The sequence below is a fragment of the Zootermopsis nevadensis genome, unplaced genomic scaffold (genome assembly GCF_977971745.1).
Source record: "Zootermopsis nevadensis isolate Lab colony 2312 unplaced genomic scaffold, Znev_1.0 Znev_ptg000018l, whole genome shotgun sequence".
NCBI classification, from domain to species: Eukaryota; Metazoa; Arthropoda; class Insecta; order Blattodea; family Termopsidae; genus Zootermopsis; species Zootermopsis nevadensis.
Window position 1 is genome coordinate 4,531,202 of NW_028259150.1, and position 24,090 is coordinate 4,555,291.

At 37.2% G+C, this 24,090-nt stretch overlaps 1 protein-coding gene across 17 annotated transcripts in view; it reads right to left on the reverse strand.

The window, feature by feature from the left end:
* LOC110837383 (sodium-coupled monocarboxylate transporter 1) overlaps positions 1 to 24,090 on the reverse strand; it is a 134,916-nt gene that overhangs the window by 22,889 nt on the left and 87,937 nt on the right. For 2 of the 17 annotated variants that reach the window (XM_087351156.1, XM_087351152.1), the window contains exon 1: positions 7,440 to 7,836. The exons of 2 other annotated variants lie outside the window; for them this stretch is intronic. The gene's annotated coding sequence lies outside the window, so the exon portion shown is untranslated. 13 more of the 17 variants (XM_022079460.2, XM_087351154.1, XM_022079458.2 and 10 more) reach the window with 11 other exon arrangements.

The window sequence follows — 24,090 nt, forward strand, 5'->3', positions numbered from 1 at the left end:
AGAAGACAGAAATCTTCATACTCACCGCTGTGAAAACCTATTTAACCTTTTAAGTTCAAAAAACTTCGTTAAATTAACCAATAAGCTAGAATCAATCATCCATGAACACCCGACGTTCTGCTTATCAGTTACGTACAAACCTTAAAATTAGCTACCTGTCAATACATACGTATACAATTAAGATTAGATCTGTCGATACTGGTGTTCTGGGTTGTGGAGATGAATGGTCGTGTACGCAGATACCAACACTCTGGAGATAGTCTCCATCTTGAGCCCTGACGACCAACACTGACATCTTTCCCTCCACACATACCTACAGTACGCGGTGCAAAGGCGTCGAGTAGGCCGTCACTGACTCGCAAGTCTTACTACTGGCCGAAGCAAATGCAGTCGTTTTAATTTTCATGGCTGGAGATCTTGCATCAGCGCCAAGATGCTACTTTATTAACTAAGTTTGTTTCAATGCCATTTGTATTTACTCTGCTTACGGGATACGAGTCAGGTGGTACTGTTCTCACGAATTCCGTGACAAATAGAATATGTAACTGTGTACTTGTAAGCAAACCAGGGACACCGTCAGTGTGGCGGATATTAGGGTTCGGAAGGATGAAAGGACGCAAGCATTAAAACGTTACAGTTTCTAGCCAAATACTTTTTCTTCTGCGACGATCAGTTTTAACAAAACGGAGTGGGTTGGCATCCAAACACGAACGTCTGCTTTTCAAGTCTTTTTTGTGTAAATTCACAGTTATAAAAGGTAACAAACCAATTCACAAAAATATTTTATACACACTTTCTATATTTCTGAAAAATGCCAGCCTGCAAATATCACAAATCGCTTTAACAAGACTTCTTAGTCAAATGGGAGAATTCTGTGAACGGTGAGTGAGGAAGGCGAAGGTACTGACCTGTTTATGTTACTATCTTTCCGCTTGCCTGGACGAACTAAAGAAAACTTCAGTCAGGATAGTTGACCTCGAGGCGAGAGTTTCTTTCATGTCGTCATTAACGTCAACAACATCAATCATATAGTTTCCAAAAAAATCATTAAAAACTACAAGCTTTCCAGAGATAAGTCACATACAAGACTTTATTTTGGTCGTGATATTTCGTATTACTCACTGGGCAGTTGAAAGTCTAGAAGAATAACGGAAACACTGAAGCAAGTCATTGTTTATAGGCGTGTAACTGATGTTGTAGTGGAGTGAGACAATGGATAAGCGGCGGCTAACGCACCCACTGCTCGTCCTCCGGATGATTAGTGAATATAGAGCAGCGATGGAATGGCACTGACAGAGAAGCAAGTTCTGTTATGTACCCCACAGGGAAATTTCGCGGACCTAAAATTACCACACCTTCATACTCTCTATCCACACATTTCATTAATTGTCATCACGAGAAAATACTTCAGCAAGAATTTCATCTTTGATATCTTAGAATAATTCAGCTTCAGAGTGCAGTACCCATATACAGTAAACCCTCCTCTAACAAGAGTTCGTCTGACGTGGATTCGATTACAAATAAATTAGATTATTTGCCGAACGCGGAAAATTCGATTATACGCTGCTGTCTAAGAAAGCTAAAGACGGTTTAGCTTGTGCATATGTATTTGTACAACCAACTTGGTTTGTTTTATTCAGAATTTGTAAGAGTGTAAATGTTCAGCTCAACCGTTATACCGCGATTTTTTCCTCCGTCTTTCATCCCCTCTTCGTCTCAAAAACTATATGAAACACGCAATTCTGTCATTTGCCGTGTTGACTTGTGTGGTATTTTATAATTTATGATATAACCTTTGGACAACATTACTGAACCAGAACTTAATTGTAAAAGTGATAATGAAGCAAATAAAATAAGTATTCTAGGTTGTGTGGTGGTATGAGCGCCACAGTAGTTGACCTAGCATTACGTTGACACTTTAAGGTCGAAGTTTCCGTCGATCTAATCGTACCTGCTGTCCTGTGTACAGGCAGGGGCCTTGCGACTGGCCGATCCCTCGTCCAAGGAGTCCTACCGAATGTCTATAGATCTAGCCAACGAAAAAGTTGGAGCCCGCAGTGCTCAGGCACTTGAAGAACGGGTCATCTCATTATCCCCAGTTCTGAATTCAACTGAAACCGTTATTATCCCCAACCGGGCTTCAGATTCGTCCTTGGAACCTTTCCAAGGTCAATGACCTAATTTTCAGGGAATGATGTTCTGTGTTACAACGGGTAACATTTAAATTGTCTCCAAATGCAATTTTAATTGTCTACACGAGAATTATTTCATCGAACTTAGAAAAATATAAATAGTTTTCTATCGAAACACGAAGTGGGTTTGATTTGTAACTAAATTTATTTTTCAACGTAGGCCCGCATATAGGATTTGTTTTTGCATTAATATTTGGAGTTTATTACTTGCAAGAGGGATCACTGGAAAGATTCAGAATAATTTTCAACTGCAATTTAGTTAAATTTATATCGTTCGTGTTTTGTGAAAATTGTTTCATAACATGTACCACATGCAGATCCCAGTGTTGTCTAGACAAACGCAGTTTGTGTACGACAGATAGTGTTTATTCTCCTTATGTTACGTCACATGCTATTGCATCGTGACGTCAGTAAGTCAGAGCAAAAAATCTTAAACACATAACAGATCCTAATCTCACAATAAGGAGCGTCCCCCATAAAAAGTGGAATAAACGGATATTCCATTCAGAAAAACACACACACACGCACACACTTTCCAAACAATTAACTTATGATTTTGCTTAACTTCCTAAGCCTTTACGATAATTTACTGCACATATATCTTTTGTTGAAAAACTTACCACACTACAGATACGACACTGAATACATTTATAGCTCGCAGATTTCGTTCAACCCTTCGAAGCACAAAGCTCATGTAAATCGCATTTACAGAATTCAGTTCCTACTACAAAGAGAACTCAGCGTTCTCCAGTACAAAGATAAAGTTGATTAAAGCTATCAGATAAATAATCGTTATTATAAAAATAAAGCGTTACTGGATGATAAATCAGGTGGTACTACTGCAAACACTGTGCTTTGGGTTAGGAATAATAGACCACTATAAGTCATAGAAAATTATCGTGGACCGTAATTTTCTTATAAATATGCATTTGTCCGGTGAACAGTTATTGGCACAAACCGACAAATGGTTCAAAGTGGGCTTCTTGTAAAGTAGGGGTCATACTGAACCGACAAGGATAAAAATTAAGAACGTTTAGTGTAAATACTGAATACCACATTTCGTTACGATGCAATGGGTAGCAATTTCTCAGACGAAATTTATTTTATGACATTTGTTCTAAATAATATTTAAAACGAGTACCATCAAGGGAGAGAAAATCTTTCTTGTGTGCCCAAGTTATGACGAATCCAATTTTCAACACAGCCTATCCTTCACTACTTCTAAATTACTTCTATCTGCTACAGAGTCGAAACACGTCATCATGAATTATCTAACTGTACAAACTTATAACGCTGCACTGATGAACGAATTTTGACGGCTTTTGGTACTACAAATTCTTAATGAACTGCATCTACAAAACGGAATTCGTGCCCAATCTGAACAATTTGTTCTACCATTTTACTAAGAGGCCTAAATTTACACACACACACACACACAAATATATCATAGGGCATTTACTAGACTGAAAAACGTTCGTGACAAAAATTTTAGCGCTTACCGGGTGGAACGTTTTATGTTAATCATCTTATTAAAATAGCGTTATTTTCTAAATAAAATACGAGTTTTACAATTTGTTCTAAACACCTCATATTATTAGGGTAATTAACAGAATAAGATGAGCTGGACATGAACTTCGCAAAAGACAAATATATTATACAGAAGGTTCCTAACCCTAAAGCCAAGTGTAACTTCCCCTATTTCCGCTTCTTCATTTTATCCTCAACTCCTCGTGTTATATGATTTCCCTGTTGGTCCCTGGGCGGCCCTTCCTTGCAAGCACCTGTAAAACGTCGGTAAACTTTTGCCAGGCTTCATGGCGCATCATCCCAGAAGACTGTCATCTTGCTAAATTTTGTTTTCATTATAACACTCAACCTCAATTTAAGAAATTTTGTGATAACACCTTTCCGAAAATATTAAATTAGTCTATATAGGACTATTATTTACTTATTTCGAACATGTGTTAACTAAGTAACACGACTTTGTAGAAAAGCTCTAGGACGGTTTAGAAAAGCAATAAGTCGAGGCAATGCATCATTTTTTACAATAACTGAATAAAACCGCGACAAATCCTCATAAGAGCCGATCTCCCTGTCGGAATCGAACTGATGGCTTACCATAAACAAAACAAAATTGCTAAGGACTACACCCCACTCTTCAGTTATTTCACCTAAAAAGTAAACACACGTAAGCTGTGTGCACTGACAACAATACACAAGGAAGTATTGTGTGAACACACATACCTACAGCTACTTTAAATACTAGTTACGTAAACAGAACTTCCAAAAATGTTGCACAACTTCGACAATGTAGGGTCTTTACTCACAATAGTTCAGTTTCCTTGACAGGATTGCGTAAGTACGACGACATGACGCAGGGTCTTCTTTGAAAACTTTCACTTAGACGGTGAAGGAATTTCGCTTTAAATGATTTTCATTAACGAGAACACAAAAGCCCGCCAGGAGAATTTACCTGAACCAGTTCAATAAAGTCACAACCTTCACACTGTATTTACAGAAAATAAAATTTCTTATTATTCTCCAAACTCCGACTTTCCCTTAAAAGAAAGGACGAGAATAATAATAATAATATTTACATTCTCTAAAGACATTAACTCCGGAACAAATTAATTCTAATTTACAGTCTTCGACCATACAGCTAATGGAGTGACCACTGTCTTGAACGGTTTAATCAGTTTTTGCTTTCCAAAATAATTAAGTCTTAGTTACTATCCGATATATATGAAAACCACACAATTTGAAATCATATCACGAAACAACCAGTTCCTAATACCATAAAAGAAAAATAATATCATTCGAAAGATTTGGTGCAGGGCCTACTCTAACAATGTCTGCAGTATGTTTCACGCGATGGTTGCATTCCGGTCTAACAATATAATGGTTACAAGCAGTCTAGAGGCATTGATTTATATTGAATAAACCTCAGATAACGAATAATTTCGTAAGTAATTATAAGCACTGACACATTTTTGTTAATTAAGTAACTCGTTAATGTCTCTATAACTACGCTGTAGCAGAAACACTGGATGCGATACCGAACAAGTTCGTTCCATCTTACAGCCTCGTAACCTTTATCCCTTAGATGCATTTTAATCTTATCCTCCTGTCTTTTCTTTAGTCCTCAAAGTGGGAGTTTGTTGAAGACGTGCCCACCACCATTTTATATCCTTATCTCTTCCATCTGAGCGACATGCCCAGCAAATCGTAGCCTAGATTTTCTACCCTAACAGCATCAGGTGACCTGTATAATGTAACGTTTCGTTACAGGATATCCCTTGGCTTTGGAGTTAGGCCTGTAATCGAGTGCCCTTCCCAACAAAAATTTTGTGGATTGCAAAAAGTTGCAAAGGTATCAGAATTTTTTTATAATAATTAAAAATAACAGACGATGCTATACCCTAAATAATTTCGTAAATGTTTAAGCGAGGATACTGTCGAAAATATGTTAGTGTTCATTATACTCGGATATGTTACAATAAATTGCATTCTAAATCTATTCAGGAACAAATTTATGAATTAGATTGGATATACATTAACAATTTGAAGACATTAAAGAATTTAGTCCATACCAGAAAGAAAATAAATCACTTCACAATCACAAAGACTAACTGGTCAATGCTGTTTAAGGAAATGATCGCTGTTTACTCTGAGAAAAACACGAAACCCATAAATACACTCTGCACAAAATGCAGCTACTGAACGTTAAAGCAGACGGTACATTTGATTACCATTCAGCCTTGACAGGGTGAAGTACTTCAGTGTGGACATCAATAGGGAGCTTGAAAAGAACTGCTGGCGTTAGAGAAAGGCGGTTTGCTTTACAGATATGCATAAATCAAACTTAAATTACCTTACTTATCTACAATGATACATTTCGGCGTATGGTGAAAAAAGTCTGATACTGAAGATACAGTTTAAGTACATTAAACGTACAGAATGAAACGCAATATATTTTATCATTATAACAATGAGTTTGATCAGAAACATAGTAGGTGACTTGACTACAGCATGTTCCTTCCGCCTCACGTTTATATGCTGGTTTCAGTAGGAAGTTTTACTGCTTAGGGTTCGATCAGGGTTTTTCTATCCTCAAACCACTTTCTCTGGACCGCTCACATAGCGGGAACTAACATACCGCAAGCAGGTAACTTATTTCCTGTGGTGAAGTGATTATTACTCCAGTTACTTAATCGGAAACTCCAAGGTTCTATCTCCGAGGTTGGAGGTTCCGAGTTTTTATGCAAGTGTCCCACATATTTTCATTTGAATACGCTAAATTTTCTAAATATTCAATATCATTTAGCTATTTAAAAATATATTAATAGCATTTAATAATATCGATTACCTCACATTGACTGAAAACATCGATTACTCTATCCCTTCATTCGTTCTGGGCAGGGTCCACATTTGAATCTCTGCCCACAGGCTCGCTGACTCGGTATTTTATTAAGCCTAGATAACGTAGGATTCCATTCAAATAGGCCTACTTCCAAGTTCAACATTCACAACTGTAAAACACAGTATATTACCCGTGCAGGTGAGAAAGACTGGTTAAATAATCTGTTTATCTTGAGCAGAGTTACAGAAATGACAAGTCAGTAAATAAATAAAATTTAGACTTCTCCTGAACACTTATGTGGTCTGATAATTCAAATTCGGTGCTTAACTCTTTAAAGCTGAGTGGTAACTACGTGTATCTCTTCCGTTGACAATCAGACTATTTAATGGTTTCATGCGATTATCAGATTAAATAGCGATTTCATCCATAAACAGCACTAACCAACAAATCATTTTTAAAATTATATATGTAAATCAGTTCTACATAACCACTAAGGATTACTTGTATCATTAAAATAATACACAGACAAAATTATTCTCAAAATTTTTTATTTGTTTTAACTCCAAAAATGATTCCTTGTGAAATCATCATGGCACTGAATCAGAACGTACCTAAGCGAATCATAGGCTAAATCTAATTAGTAACTGCTTTCAGAATGCATACTGATATTAGATATAAATCGAGTGATTTGACGCTTAGATACAAACACACCGTCACAATAGTACTCTGAAGAACAGACAGTTTGCAATACACTTCATTTCTTCTTCTTCTTTTTTTGCAATTAAAAAGGCGTCGATGGCCTTGGAGTTTATTACTCACGCAAATGTTGTAACAGACCAATTAAAACATTTTCACGATATATTAAATGTTTAATGTTGTCAACTTACGTCCTAGGGGGTCACAGCAGGAGCGTTAAATGTCGCGGTCCCGATTGAACCCATGTACTGATGGATCGTGAATCCTGCTAACCACCAATGCACACCATGCTGAATAGTGTGTACTGGACACGAAATAAAAAAACTTACGTCCTTTATCTCTCTGAGTTAGGCTGAATCTTCTTACTTAAGTAGTGTTCTTTAAAGACTATTTTTGTTATCGGATCTTATCATCATTCTAACGACGCAATACTTATCCACTTATCTCTTTCTTAGAGGTGTAAACTACTCTTTATATCCAAGAGTACTTTAATGTATAAATTTAACTATATAAGTGACCGAAATTAATTAATTAAATTCAGCCTGTCGCACACAGGTTAATCTAACCGATGTACTTTACCAACCAGAAAATAAATAACAGTCCTCTCCACACAGTAACACAACGTCCTTACCCAGTCATCAATCACAATTATCTCATTCTTGGATTGCAACACAGAAACAATTAAACCGGCATAATATAGAATAAAAGAGGAACTTAAGTCAATTAATTTAACACACAAATTAAAAACAAATTATACGCACAACCTACGCTGTCACCCCAATGACTGCACCAGCCTTGCGATGGAGTCGAAATGAGGAGACGGGACTGGACTTGCCCTATTTATAAGGAGCCAAGAAGTGGGCAATTTCAACGACAGTGTAAAGTACAGTTGGATCAATCCTTTCTGCATCCATCAGGGACAGATGGATGCTATTGGAAATATTCAGAGTGGGGAAGGGGGGGGGGACGCATGTGGACGCACCAACGATCCTTCTGATAAACTACAGGACGTTGCAAAAATCACTCTGCAGTCAACCACGACTGCCAGTAACTGAAGGAAGACATAACCTTTTTGGAAGAGCGACCTTGGCACGTCAGTGACGACAGTCGATAAGCAGACAAAGATTCGAATCCAGTACTTGCTGAATACATGTTACGAGTGTAATCGCTACATCAAGCTGCTAAGTGTGACGTCGTCATTTACGTAAATGTGAAAGGCCTTGTTCAAACCTTGCCGCCCTAGAACCCAACCTTAAACTTGGAATTCTCTTTCACCCTCTGAGATCAGACATCCAACCAGCAAGACAAAAAAAAATTCCAACGTCTGTCATTGGCGAAACAATTGATTCGTGGAAAACGCAACTTCAGCTGTCGACACGCGAGGGATTTTGTCACGTAGACCACTCCTTTGTTAACTTTTCATTATAAATTGTACTGCACAATCAGAAGCAATAATAGCGTCTAGTCTTATTATTATTATTGTTTTTGTTGTTTTTGTTTCTGTCTGTTGTTATTATTATTCCATCTTAAAATTATTCGTTGTCAGGACTTTTTTCCAGTGACAGAGACTAGCTCTTTCTAAGGGACCCAACAGAGTAGGTACCTCTCACCTGAAGACGGAGACAGAACCAGCCTCCGAAACGTCGTGATTTTAAAAACAGACGATGGAAAAGTCCTGACAACGAATAATTTTAAGTGTAAACTACCGTCGTCAAAACCCTTTAAAATTTAATTATTCCATCTATTCACCACTTTATAGAATATTTATAAACCTTGCCCTTAAGGTACAGACTGCAGCAGCTATTTCCGAAATACATTATTATTATTATTAGTACTACATGTCACGTGATCCCTTTGTCACCACGACAAAGACATCGGGGCGCTTGCTTGCACGTAGTTCAGAATATTCCGTCCTCTCGTCTACTATCTAAAATCGCGAAAACTAAAATATGCAAGCCCACAATTTTATCTGCTGCACTGCATGGGTCTGAACCTTGGTCTCTCATGTTAAGGGGTGAATACAGTTTGACGGTTTTGAGAACAGGATGTTTAAGAGAATATTTGGATTTAGAAGTAATGACAGGCTGCACAAAAGGGCACAATGAAGGAGTTTCATAGTTTGTACTCTTCACCAAACATTAACCAAGGAGGATAAGACAGGCAGGGAATGTAGCACGCGTAAGGGAAGACGAGTAATATGTACGAAATTCTGGCTGGAAATCCTGAAGGGAAGAAGAGACCACTCCTAAGATCTAGGCGCAGATGGAAGGATAATATTAATACAGATTTTAGGTAAATCGGGCAAGGGGGTTGATTGGACTCATCTGTCTCCGGATAGCGAACGGAGGCGAAATCTTATAAACACGATACTGAACTTTCGGATTCCGTAAAATGTGGGAAATTTCTTAATTGGCTGAGTGTGATCTATGTTTCTCCAGACTTCACTCACTGCAGTTGTTGTTGTTATTATTGTTATTATTATTATTATCATTAGCATCATCATAATCAAAACTTACGTAAGAAGAGGCATTGCATTGATGCACTGTTCCTTGTACAAGTGGTTTTAAATTCTACTTTTCCCTTCCGGTAGATGTTGGTCTCCAAATTTCTGCTCGGAATCTGAGAGATTTTCCTATGTTCAGCTACAGCGCTTCAATTAAAAACTTCTGCTAAATGTGCATCACCTGCTAATGTAGTCTGCAGGGACTTCGATATATATATATATATGGAACAAAAATCTTTTCTCTTAATCACATTCTACAATAACCGTGTTGCTATTCATAAATTACCTATTAATTACACTCAATATAAATGTTTATACAGTGGATTCCGGTTAATTGGGACACATCGGGACTAGAACACTTTGGCCCAATTAAGCGGCTGCCCCAATTATGCGAAGTTCCGTGTAAAGAGTTAAAAAGGTTTAAAACAAAAGACAAAGTCCAGTTTATTGAGATGATTTATTGAGCAACAAATATACTGTAAATGAATTCTGGAACAAATGGTGCAGATAAAAGAAAAATATTTGCGCTAAAAACAATTTAAATTTAATGTATGTATCAAACACGCATGCATGTAGTACTTAACAGTTAATGATGTTGGGGGAATTTATCGAGTGTGCCATGCCGTGTTCTCTTGATTGACTGCAACTGAACAAAACACGCGCAGGTACCTAGTGCATATATAGGACTGCCTTCTGCCTTCCTGCATGCAGTAGCGTCGTAATCCAACAACAAATTTCCTTGCATCCTGGTTAGTCGCTCGCTTAAGCTCAGGTGTGTCGTCCTCATCACTTTCCTGGTCTTCTGGAGGCTTTTGGTGTTTTGCTGCAATTTGTTCAACAATTGAGTCCTCATAATCTTAATTTTCATTGTAATATTGAAGACTATTGTCGATGCATGCAAACTCTACATAGTTTCTGACGTGTTGCGCTTCCAAAATGGCGTCATAACCACTATCGGTCGTATCTGGCATGTAAAAATGTTCCCTATACTCATGTAAATTTAAATAATCTCTTTGTTGTCACCATTCTGTATTTTTATCGTGTTCTTATGTTCTTCTCTTGCGATGGATCTGTAATTGGCAGCACACTAATCATAAATAGATGAATTGAACTGAATTGAATTGAATTGAATAGTCTATATATTACACTGGGTTTTAATGTGCATTTGTAACCAAAGTGACCCCACATGATTTACAGATTGACAGAAAATTGGATTAAATGCTTCAAACAGTACATCTTTCCGAAGATGGTCCTTGGTATGACGCACACTGACGAGCTTTGGTATGACTATTACAAAGGGAAATACTGTCACAGTTTTCCTGCCTACCAGTTTAAGTACTGTACCTACCTCAAACGCTAAATCTGCATTTTTCCTTATATTTATAACACAGGCCCTAGTTTTCATTACGTCATCCAAAGGTATCTATTGTAACCATCGTCATCCTAATAATATGTCTCAGATATCTGTGAGTGTGGTTTATATCAACTGCCTTCAATTGAGCTACGAGTTTATGAAGAATGTTAGCTGGAGTACAGCTGTCATGAATGAAGGTTGTTGAATAAAGTGACGTACGTAATAAGTGTCTAATATTTCGATATTGCTAAGTAAGCCTAAAATCTCTATAGTTTATAGTATAAGCGAAATATGTACCTACATATTTTCTGATACCCAAGGTTTTTAAATTTATTTCATAGTTACACAAATGTACAAACCATTTATTTTAATTTCACTCGCATCAAGTCCACATGTCTAATTTTCTAGAGAGTGTCCATTTTACGGAAAAGTGGGTCTTCGGAGAATTCTGTCTTCCTCATATTCTAAACCGAAGTCGGCGAGAAATATAGTAAATGACAAAAATATTTATTTTTGCCATCGTGTTCCACTCAACGTAAATAAGCTGTACACTTTCATTAGTAAGATATGATGGCAAAAAAACAAGTGCCGAAGAATATTAGGTCCATACCCTAAAATGAAAACCGGAGAAATTTTTGAATAAAACAAACTGTTAATTCTTTTCTTGTGGTCTACCTAGTTATGACACAGTGTAGTCTTGCACCCACCTCCAGAAGTACAGGTGTCACAACCCAGAACACCACACTCTACATTTTTGGCGTCGTGAAAACCCCAGATGTTTAAAATTTTATTCACCTAAAACATGCTAAAATTGTTCAAGTTGTAAAATCTGGCAGAAAACCTTAAAATGTATTTACAATAAATTAATCTTTTACATGGTGAATACAAAAACAAAAAGAACAAACATTTTAATACTTATTTTATCGCTGCTTGCAAATTTTAATTATCGAGCTTCCTACAGACACAATATGTATATTACAAAATTCAATTCAAAGGAAGATGTTTAATCCGTAAGTGGGGAAATGGAATGCCTTTTAAATTGTAATCAAGCATAATTGACCTCACCACCTAGAAAACCTGAAATCATGGAAATTTTCAGATATCGTGCCACTAATTAAATCTTGTGCGATCTTCCTTCAATAAATTGAATCCTTCAGTTCAGAACTCCTATTTACAGTATATTCCGCATATCGACTCATCGTTTATAAACATAAATGACCGTTGATGATTTGTTACAATTATCATATGATGTTGATCTTCATGTACGATACAAATATTAAACTACTTACCTTCTTCCCTGAAAAATTTCCTTCAAGACATTTAAATATCCCGTCGATAATAAGTGTAAAAAATGAAAGTTAACAAAGTTCCATTGTTTGTTCCGTTACAGACAGAAGGTTAACACGAACGTACATTAGTATTAAACTAAAACAGTTAAAGAAACAATATACTGAATAACGGGACCTATTTCGACCGTTTCCGCACACACGTAGTACATTGCGTAAAATTCTGCAAGGATATTTGTAGGTTGTAGCAATTCAGCATCCGCCCGCGTCTCCAGACTGAAAATTCAGGCCACTTAGATCATGAGCCTGATGTAACGCCGATCAGGCACACAACTGTGACTGTTTACTCAGCCTTAGCGGCACAACATAACGATTTTCGGCCCTAAAGCCAACAATCCTGAGGATTTCCATGATTTTTTTTGGCAGATTCGCTACTAAGAACTACAGAAACGCGAGAAAGTGACAGGTTGCTCTGGTTATCATGCTTACCTGTACTACAGTTGCCTTGGTAACCATGATGCTGAAATTATCAGAATGCCCCTAAAACAGAGCAAAACTGTTTACAACCATTTCCTTCCCAAATCGTCGATTATAATCATCGGAACATTCGACGCTTTCTGGTTAAAAACGCGCAGTTACATTAGACAAACAACACAACTCATGGTATGTGAGATAAGAACAGACATAAATGGCCTGGCGCTTGTGAAGTCTTGTCATCGCAGCTAAGGTTCGATTATGTGCAAGACTTTTTTATTCCTAAATCAAAACATACGAATTATGTCTGGGTGGTACAGACCCCGATCTCATGTTCCCTAAAATCTATGGCGGTCGATGATTTGGACATTTAAAGTTGCTAGTATCACAATGCCACTGCTGTAACTTACAAGCCTAGCCCGCAGCACTGGCTACCTGTTTTCTTGGCTTGCCTGCACTAAATACAGGCTTGCTTACATTACACGTGATGTCACATGTCCTTATCAACATGAAAAACGCCGACCTGCACAACCTTCCTCAACATAACCTTGGGAACAAGCATTTTCATTAACCAAAACCAGTTAGTTCATTAAATTTTTCAGAATAAGTAGACCAGAATACATACAATCATAAATTTAGACTCGGTGTAATTGATGTGAAGAGCTCTATAAAATGATTTTATGTTTATCGCGAATAATCAACAGAACCATAAATCTGAAATTTTATTTGGTGTAGGATATAAGAATTTAATTTCCTAGAGAGAAAGAGTAAAAGTGCGAGAAATCTCTACAGCACAGTGGCATGTCAGACTAGTTTTGAAGGTCTTGCACCGTATAGTAACATTCAGTTCTATGCGTAGTCGTTAATTATTCTCTTCCGATGTGTAACCTGCTGTCCTCGGACAGCATTTCAGTGCATTAAGCTGCATTTTTAATAACATTGATTATATAATTTAGCAGGCTAGAATTCAACAAGAAGAAAAGGTTTAATGAAGAAGAGAGAATCCCTAAACTACTAAGTCAGTGAGCAAGACAATTAAACAAAAGAACACCGGACATTTGTATGACATACCAATTCAATTAAGAAGTTATACCAATTGGTGAACACTTCGTTTCGACGGGAATAGTTACGTGCTTGCAAACTCTCAAGCCATTATAAAAGTGCTAAAAAAATTACCTGAAGGTCACTACTAAATATTCACGCAACTGACAAGCTTATGTACACCTACTGCTAAAACGACAGTCACAAACTGAAACGTTACAGACCTCGAAGTATATATTCAATTCCATCTGAGCTACCCAAACCAGATGGTAGGACACTACACTCTAAGATCGTAAACTTTCAATGGAAGGTATAAATTTTTTGAGGTATGTTCGTACTTTGGTATAGATGTAAGACAGTAAAAGCGAAAAAAGTCACGGATTCGACCCAACCACAGCAATTCTTAAAGTACTCTGCTTAACAAATCTACAACTTCTGCTTAAGCTGTACGTCAAGTAGTTTATAGATTCAACCTAGACACAGCCACTCTCTAAGCCTTTACCTTGGACGTCCAGAACGGTAGTCAGCGAAAAATTAACTGGGTCTAGGTCGAGATCGAAAATGTTTTGACTGTACTGAAATGGGAATTAGCTGCAGTAATTTAATTAGAATCTCCATTTTCTCAACTTCATACAAAATTGTATACAATAACCTTCTAGAATCGTTAGCATCATTCGAACATTATATCATCAACGCGTATTAAGATGTAATAAGTAAAATATTTATTAAAATGTTTGAATTCCAAAAACATTAAAATAAATGTTGAAATAATAGATCAGTACATCAGATGTTTATCAATTTTAAGAAAGTGTGATTCAGTTCGGGAACTCTGAATTGTAATACATGTATTAATTGCATACGTAATACCCAATCAACGTGTTAGCATGAGTACGAACGATGCGCCCACTACATGTGAATGCCTATGTTTCTAATTCCTGTAGGATTTGAGGTTTTCACAGCGGTGAGTTTCAAGATGGCTTCTTCTGGGTTGTAGCGCCGTGTAGTCTGGTAGAAGTTTACCGACGTTTCAGAGGTCCTTGCTGCCTCCATCATTAGGGCAATCATCGTGTAACATATGAGTTACAAAAGTAATGCCTGGCATTTACGCCGTGTTATACGGTACTGGCAATAAAACGCTTTAATTTCCCGTGAAAAATCTAAAAGTTCACATTTTAGGCATTTAAACCATTCTCAGTGACATACCAAGACGGAGAACGTTTCAAGACCTGAGCACCTGAGAACAACATCGACAAATATGAGTGAGATTCATTATGAAAGTATAAAAAGAATAAATTCTGATGAGTATTCAGATAGAAAATTCGTCTACTTTCAAAAACAATGAAGATCGTGATATACAAAACTAATTTTGTCAGAAGTTTTGCATGACTGTGAAATTTAGATTCTGTTTTGATGGGGAAAGATAAATTACAGGCCATTAGAAATAGACTGCACAGGAAAATATCTGGCCTTGTGAAGAACTGCGTGAATAGGTTGGGTGTTACGTAACGAATGACTTCTTTGTGATATATATACAGGCGATCGTGACTCAAACCTTCTCGTCCCTTATTGTTGGGGCAGCGAAGTCAATGCGGTTACGATGGGATGGGAGATACAATAAATAGATCTAAGATAATATAAAACGTTCAATTGGAAAGCCGAGAAGGAAAAGGTAGGATAACATTCAGACGTATGTTAGGGTAATAAGTTGTGAGGATAAGAAACGGATAGAACTGGCTCAGGAGGAGACGTTTAAACTTCGGAGTCTGATATCTATCACAGTGTTAGTTACTTAGGAACTCTTGAATTAGCCAAGCTCAGCACTGGAAGATGGCTTTTTCCATACTCCGAGCGTGAACCGAACACTCTACAAGGGATTCTGCTAAAATTTTAAATCGTAGATTTTCGTTTTAACATTTAAGACGAGTGCGAGTTTAACGATGTGACTGTAGATAATTATGACGATAACAACAACAATAAAACACTCCTTCACCTTCAAGATTTGGAATTTCATACCCGAAATAATAATATCCCTATATATTATTATTATTACCATCATCATTAACATCATTTTGTTGTCTGCAGGGACTTTGATATATTTGAAACAAATTTTTTTCTCTTAATCACCTTCTACAATAACCGTGTTGCTATTCATAAATTACATATTAATTACATTCAATATAAATGTGTATTTTTCCCCTTCTCTCTTCCTCTACTCACCACTGACTGTGTGTTATCACTCTAATGACATAAATTCTCTGATCTAGTTCTGACCTTGCTTGTTTTGAATATTTTCTTATCATTTTAATCTAATTGCTTAATTTATTGGAAATATTATTTCGACGATATTGATGATTTCAGTAGCAAGTTGTCTTTATGTACAAATGATCCTTACACTCATGTAATTTTAGATAATCTCTTTGTTCTTACCATTCTATATTTTTATTGTGCTCTTTTGTTGTGGTAATTGACCTTCTGGCTGTTGATGCAGCACACTAACAGTAAAGAATTTAATTAAATTATTGTTATTGTTATTGTTGTCGTCATAATTAAGGTAAATCCGGGAGAGATGTCGCGGCGGGAGAGACGCCGCATTTTTTAGTTCGGTGGGTTCCGTTAATTCTAGGCCGATGTCAGTACATGTCCTTGTTCAGTGAGCCAAGAGAAATGTTGTGAGTGGACGCAATGAAAATCAGCGCTGTTTTGCAAGAGTTATAACTGATTTTATGCGGTGAGTTTGTTAATTTTATGCTCAAAGTTATTTCTATTGTTCATAAAATGTGTCCAGTCGAAGTAACTATGAAATCACGATACATTAGAGGTTTCCAGCGTTGCTGGTCTTGACTTCGCACGACGTGGCCGCCATGTTGGTCATTGGGTAAGGCAAGTTGGAGGGCGCGGCGTCTCTCCCTGAAGATAAGGAGAGACGCCGCAAGAAATTAAGGGAGAGATGCCGCACTTAAAAAAATACCACATCTGATTGAAAACATCATACACATACATTATAGAGTTCTCAAAAATGCCTGTTCTATTGCATTATCTTATCTTATCTTATTGAGGAAGATTAGTCCAGTATTGAAAATACCTAGAAAAAACTCAACTGCAAGGAGGCGACTGGCTTTTGTCCTCACTGAAGCAGCCAACATAGAGGAAAGGCGAAAGAAGCAAAGAGGAAATGAAGTCAAAGAGCAGAGGAAAAAGGCAAAGGTGAACAGTCCGAGTACTTCAGGTCTACAAGGTTGAAAAACTTTTAAAAAAAGTTCTAATCAAGAGACCCCTGAAAACTGTAACACCAACAAGTGCTGTGAGTACTGGGAAAACTGTTGCAGAAACTGGCTGCATGAGTTCTGCTCTCCGTACAAATTTCATTGACTAACGCTTAGACTAAATTCACTGGTTTACACTTAGACTCCAAGCAACCTCTGGAACATTTATCTTTTAATTTACTTGATAATTTAACATTCATTTGATATTCATTAACTTTTCAATTTTTATTGGTATTCACATATTTTTTCCATGTTAATGTTCACATTAATTCATTAGTTTGAATGAAGTTCATCAGTTTTCATTTACATATGTTTCTCTTTGAATTCAAGGATGTTTTCAAAGAGCGGCATCTCTCCCGGCATGTCCGGGAGAGATGCCGCAAAGACAACTTTTTTTTATCGCCCTGTATCTCTGAGAATTAATTTGCTTGAGATATTTTGTTTACGGATTAGTATAATAGAGATCTTAAATATAATATCTCTGAATTTTCAGCCGTTTTGACCATTTTCGGATTGAGTTAGAACAAATGTTGCAAAAAGTGCGGCATCTCTCTCGGAATTACCTTATCATCATCGTCACAGGTTTCTATTTTCCTGGTATTTCTATTCTTTGGCCAATTGTAAACCCCACGACTCATACTTCAGGTTTCAGAACGTTGCATTTTCCTTGTTATGTGCAATGTTCCTGGTACGGCAGGCTTTTGAACGGAATCTTCCAAATGATTTCCTGGAACTGTTTCCAGATATTTCAGTAATAAGATTTAAGAGAAGGTATTGCATTGACGCACTCTTCCTTACGCAAGTTTACCTGTTTTGAAATTCTGCCTTTCCCTTCTGGAAGCTGTTGGTCTCAAAATTCCTGCTCATAATCTGAGAGATTTTTCTGTGTTCAGTTACACCCTTCAATTGAAAACTCTTCTTCTATTACAGCTCGTTGTTTGTAACGAGAGTCGTTCACAGACGCCATTTTAACAGTTCACTACAGCTCCGCCTAAGTAAAGTAAAGTTTGTCCCACTATACGCCATGTAGGCGTTTGGGGTGAGTGCAGGTATAGCTCCTCTCTTCCTTGACCTCGGCACTAGATGGGGGTGAGTGCTCAGCATCACGCCCCGGCCGGCTTTACCCCCGGGAAAGGACCCCGGTACCCACTGTAGAGGAGGCTGGGTGGACCCCAGAGCCGGTCTGGACGCAGAGGCTAGAGGAAAAATCCTCTGCCCCCGTCGGGGATCGAACCCCGGTCGTCCAGCCCGTAGCTAGTCACTATACTGACTGAACTATCCCGGCTCATACAGCTCCGTCTACTGTTGGAATCATTTGAAACTCCGTACACGAACGCGGGAAACATCAAATTTCAAGCATGTAAAAGTACACTTTTCTATCTTCATTATTGGCTGAGAAAAAATGTGGGCATTATTTAATGAGCGTAAGATAGCATCCTTTACTCATAGAACTAGCGCTGATAGCTTTAATTATAAATTGTGTAACTTCTTGTATCACGTTCCCTTGTGCATCGAATATCTCTGGTTATATTTTCATCATATCAACTATTTTTTTTTCTCTCTCAAGATTTAAAATGTTTGGTTATATTCGACACGTTACGCCTTCCTTCGCCCCACTACTGACAGACCATGCATGCTACACTGTTTTACACAGACAGTCGTGCGGTCAGAAGCCGACTAAGCATCTGAGGGCTGCTACCTCAGTTACACTGACCGTTTCGTCTAAACCCAAAATAATTGAAAGAATATTTGCAGTCTTGTGCTATAGCAGATTTTGTAATGTTCATACATGTTAATATATATCATAGGCAATTTTTTCGGCATTACATTTGAGGCACTGGCATAATTATTCTGGCATTCTAGTTTCGGCTAATGCACGCGTTTCTAAAGGTTCAGTTGAGACTACTCTATTTGTAATGAATACCGCCACTCCAAGGCCAGTCCTTGAGATATATGAGTTTTTGCTGCTTATGTAACTTGCAGGAACACTGACATGTTCAAGTATTTAATCCAGATACTCATTTACTCTATATCGATTATAGAAAAACTTTTGAACGAATCATATTCCTAAGATTATGGGATGTATTAAAGAACAACGGATCCCTTACCAATTAATTAATGCACCCCGAAGTTTAGATCGAAATATCCGAATGGTTTATACAAAGAAACAAGTAGGAAAAGTGGCCACAGAAAGCAAGACAGGTGTAAGACAAGGTTATCCCACCTTCACCCCAGTCTTTCAAATAACAAAAAAATTATATATGATTTTTTTAAGAAATAACTGAAAATTCAGAGGACCTACTTTAGAATGCTACAAACATTATAAAAATAAATTAATTTAACTTAAAGATAACGTCGCATAATGTTAAACCAATGCCACTTACAGGAGCCCATCCCAAAAGATCCTAAATAGTCACAGGATCTAAAGCGATTGACCGAATTAGCAGCTTTAGTTACCTTGATACGTATATTACATCATACTTAAAAAACACGGATATGAGAAGATGGTGATTGTACTTTGAATTACGAAATTTGAGGGCTAAGGAAGGAACTGATCGACATACGTTACTATTCCGACATCTGCCAGTAGGGCTAAGGAATACCACGAAGAGAGTCATGCTGAGAAAAGAGGCTCCCAAATCTGGGGCGTCCACAATAGTAATAATAAGCGCTAACGATTACATCCGAACTCAGATTTATTTAATAAGGCATAAATTCCTCCTTACTACGAGTAAAATAGTCGCTATAACACATCCGCGCTTTCTCGACATTGGAGTGAGTACCTTTATCATGTGGTGCTGACCGCAATTAAATTAGTTACCTTCTAATATATTTCGGCCAGAAAAATGACTGGCTACACGCTATATAACCGGGTTTCGACTCATGGCAGGATTAGTAGTTACCGATAAAATGTAATTTTGACAGAAATTGTGACAATGAAACTCGTAATCTACATGCAGACAAATCCAAAGAGAAACGAATGCATTTGTTAGTCTTATACACACTTGAGACAAGGGACAATGACGACAAAATTATTGTGAAATATTCTTTAATCACTCGCTTTCCCCTTATGGTAATTTCACAATTCCGTTACTTATAGAATGTCTTTGCCACATACTGTCTCAGAGGACAATAAGCAGACAGTGAGAGAAACGAAGGACAAATGGGTAGAACGGCAAAAAATAAAAATTAAACAACAGAGCATCATTACTAAGCATAACTCTTCCCAAATTCCTCCTTTTCATAATAAAGTTTCATTCTGTTTTCACTTCAACTTAGCGTGCTCTGTTATAGTTCAATTTTTTAAACCGTTATAAGTAGTAATCTGGTACTGACAGGGCTGCAAGGCGTAGAATAGACAATATTAAGTTTATCGTACTTTAATGCCAATTTCATCTTTACATAGCCGTCCGCGTTTACATGAATCGGAGCTGGATTCATGTAAACGCATAATCATTGTTTCCAGTGCGGATAAAAATAATGCATAAAATATAAAAGGCCGAGTTTTGGCAGCATAAACATTTCATCCAACGTGTTAGAAATGCAGCTGACCAAAGCAGGGAGAATCACAGCTACAAAACCGACTATCTTGAATTAAGCTTTGCAGATGAGAAGAGGCGTTCACGTAAAGAAACGTGAGTAAGGAAGACTTAATCATGGTTGAATAACCGTTATAACTGGTAGGCCTACTGAGAAACTGCCAGTAATAAATTCAAGATAAACAAACAGTGCAGTACGACAATTAAGAGTGATCAAAAAACGCCAATATAAGTGTGCGTCCCTTAAATCCATTAAACAAACAGAACACTGAATAGTATAATTGTGAATCAATGATGATTCATTAGTTGCACCTGTGGTCATAGTTCCAGAAGTATTTCTACAAATTACATTTTATATAACATCCAAAGATCATTTTATAAATATTTAAATAAATTCTGAGTAGATCGAGATTTGTTGAATAATTAGGACAAACACTATACATTAAGTGACATTAATATTTTATTTCATTTAATGTTCTTCAGATATGACCTTCGTCTGAAATAATAGTAAAATGTCTGTCCTGCCATTATTTTGAACGAAGGACATACACGAAGATCAATAAATGAAATAAAATATTAATGTCACTTAATGTCTAATATTTGTCCTCAGTAGTCGACAAATCTCGGTCTACTCAATGTTTATTTAAATACTTCTAATTATTATTATCATCATCATCTTTATGGTTCGATTCTGACGAAATTTAACGCCTAATTTCAATTCAACATCATAAATATCAAACTTCTGTTTCCAAAATTATGAGCATAAGTGACGGTCTTTTCAACTCATGTCTATTGTATAATTTATTAAAGTCTACTCCTTCCGCAAAATTACGAATAAGCGTTTAACAAGGAATTAATTAACCTAAACGTTTTCCCTGTGCTCAGGTACAAGTGTGTTTGCCCACAGTCCATCTACGATATTGTGTGCTAATTATCTAATATTTATACCTGTTCTTATTGGCTACCTACCTATCTAGGTACCCATTTCATTTAAATGTCCACTAATACCAGGCAGCTAGTGCAACTCATTGTCAATTCACCTCTTACGATTATCTAAGATCCATTTTGAAATTATCTTCCCATCTACACTTACGTGTCAAACGTGGACTTCTCCCTTAAAGGTTTTCAGACTAAAATTTTGTATACGCTCTTATCTCCCTATTATTACATTCCCCGCTGTCATAGTTCACCATTTAATTACTGTAGTGCACAAGCAAAAATTAAAGCAAACAACGACCCAGCTAAGGCCCCGCGTGAGAATCCAGGAGCTAACTACTGTTCTTACGAAGGAAACGGCCGACAGCCAATAAGGATAAATGGATCCAGTGAAGTAAAATCATCCTCTACTATGAATAGCACTCGCCAGGCCAAGTATGGTTGAAGGTCAAACCATTAAATCACTCTGTAAAGTCACAACAGAAAAGGCGATCTTTTAATGATGATGGCTAAAGACAATGAAACTAGTTTTGTAATGATACACAAGCTTATGTCAACAGTTAGATACTCCTATGAATTAACTCTAAAGGTTTCTGACGATGGTGGATTACACTTAAAATTATTCATTGTCTAGACTTTTTCGATCATCCTTGTTTAAAAAGAAGAAAACCACGACGTTTCGGAAACTGGCTCTGTTTCCGTCTTCAGAGAGGTACCTACTCAGTTGGGTCCGTTAGACAGAGCTAGTCTGACGCTGACGCTGTCTAACGGACCCAACTATGTAGATGCCTCTAGCCTGATGATTGTGGTTATGTTAATGATGGCAATGGAAATTATTAAGAAAAAATAGCCTGGTAATTCCTAATACAAATGTTTGATGCAAAATTCAGTAACCTATAAGCCCATATTCAGTACAGTAAGTCTACTAACAAAAGTAAAACTACATGAGTCACTGTCAAGCGCTACAGCATTTCGATACGATTCAATTATCACTCCTTAAAACCAAAAACATGAACTTGCCTATGTTATGAGATGTTTTGAATACGCTGTCCCTGCATAAACACACACTCTCTAGAACTCAGTACCACTTATTTTTGGAAGCATCAAGTGACCCAGTAAACCTGACTGTTTTTTTTTTTATAAATTTAACCGTGCAAATGAAATCACGCCTCATCAGAACAAGGAAGGCAAATCAGAGTCAAATTCACCATCATGAAGTGACTGAAAATACAGTTTCAGAAATTAATCCTACTAACCAGGGCAAGCGGAAACAAAGAACTGAAGTGGCCTTGTACGACCGAGGTTAAAGCAGCTATGTCGCTTTGTTTGCTGAAGACGATTTCCGGATGCCAGTTTCTTGTCCAAGGCATCTACGATTAGTGCATGAAAACACACTTTTTATGGGTCTATCGAACCATATCCGCACAAACACAACAATAACCAGTAATTAACACTATGTTAGATTGTTGCACTGGCGTGTGAACAATTTTAGCGGCACTGCTGTTATGGATTTGCGGTGAGTCATGCAGTTACAGGCGGGAACCGAGAAGTGACAGTTGCATTTAACTTTGTTAGTGGACACACTACATTTCCGAACTGCTATAACACTGAAATATAAATACTACTATATTTCGTATTTATGCCAACTGTTTTACATTATACAAAAAATATCTCAGTTGAATAAAAATTTCCTTGGATATTATCCATCGTCTAGTAAATATAAAACGTAAAACGACGTTTCGGAGATGGGACTCTATCTCCGTCTTCAGATTCCTACACAGTTGGGCCCACTAGATAGAGTTAATCCCTATCTCCGGAGATAGCTCTATCTAGTGGGCCCAACTGTGTAGGAACCTGAAGACGGAGATAGAGTCCCATCTCCGAAACGTCGTTTTACGTTTTATATTTACTAGACGATGGACAATATCCAAGGAAATTTTTATTCAATTGACTCTTCACCATCGTCAAGAAGTTTTAGATTTGATAAAAAATATCTCAATATAAGTTGAATATTTTTCAAATATATATTACCAAACAAAATATCAAGACCCTACACTGTGTGACGATGCAGTAGCTCCCTTTTAATAATATTCACGCGGTCGCCATTTTACTTCTGGCTGTGAGAGCCAATTAAAAGTGCAATGATGAGATGGTCTCCAGTTTCATGGTTTTGCACCTCGTTTTATGAAGATACAATTCGATTGGTCCAGTATTTACTAGGTATGGACAGACCTCTGAACACATGACAAATATTTTCATGACATAAGCCTGGTTTTCACTATAAAATACGGGAAATAGGCTATAAATGCAACTCTTTAAAGCGCTGAACACTGAACTTCCACATAACAAAAAGTTGTGCACGTCAGGAAACGGTGGATGGCAGGATGGATAGACACTGCTAGGCAACAGCTTTGCGAAAAAGGACATAAGAACAAATTGCTTAAAA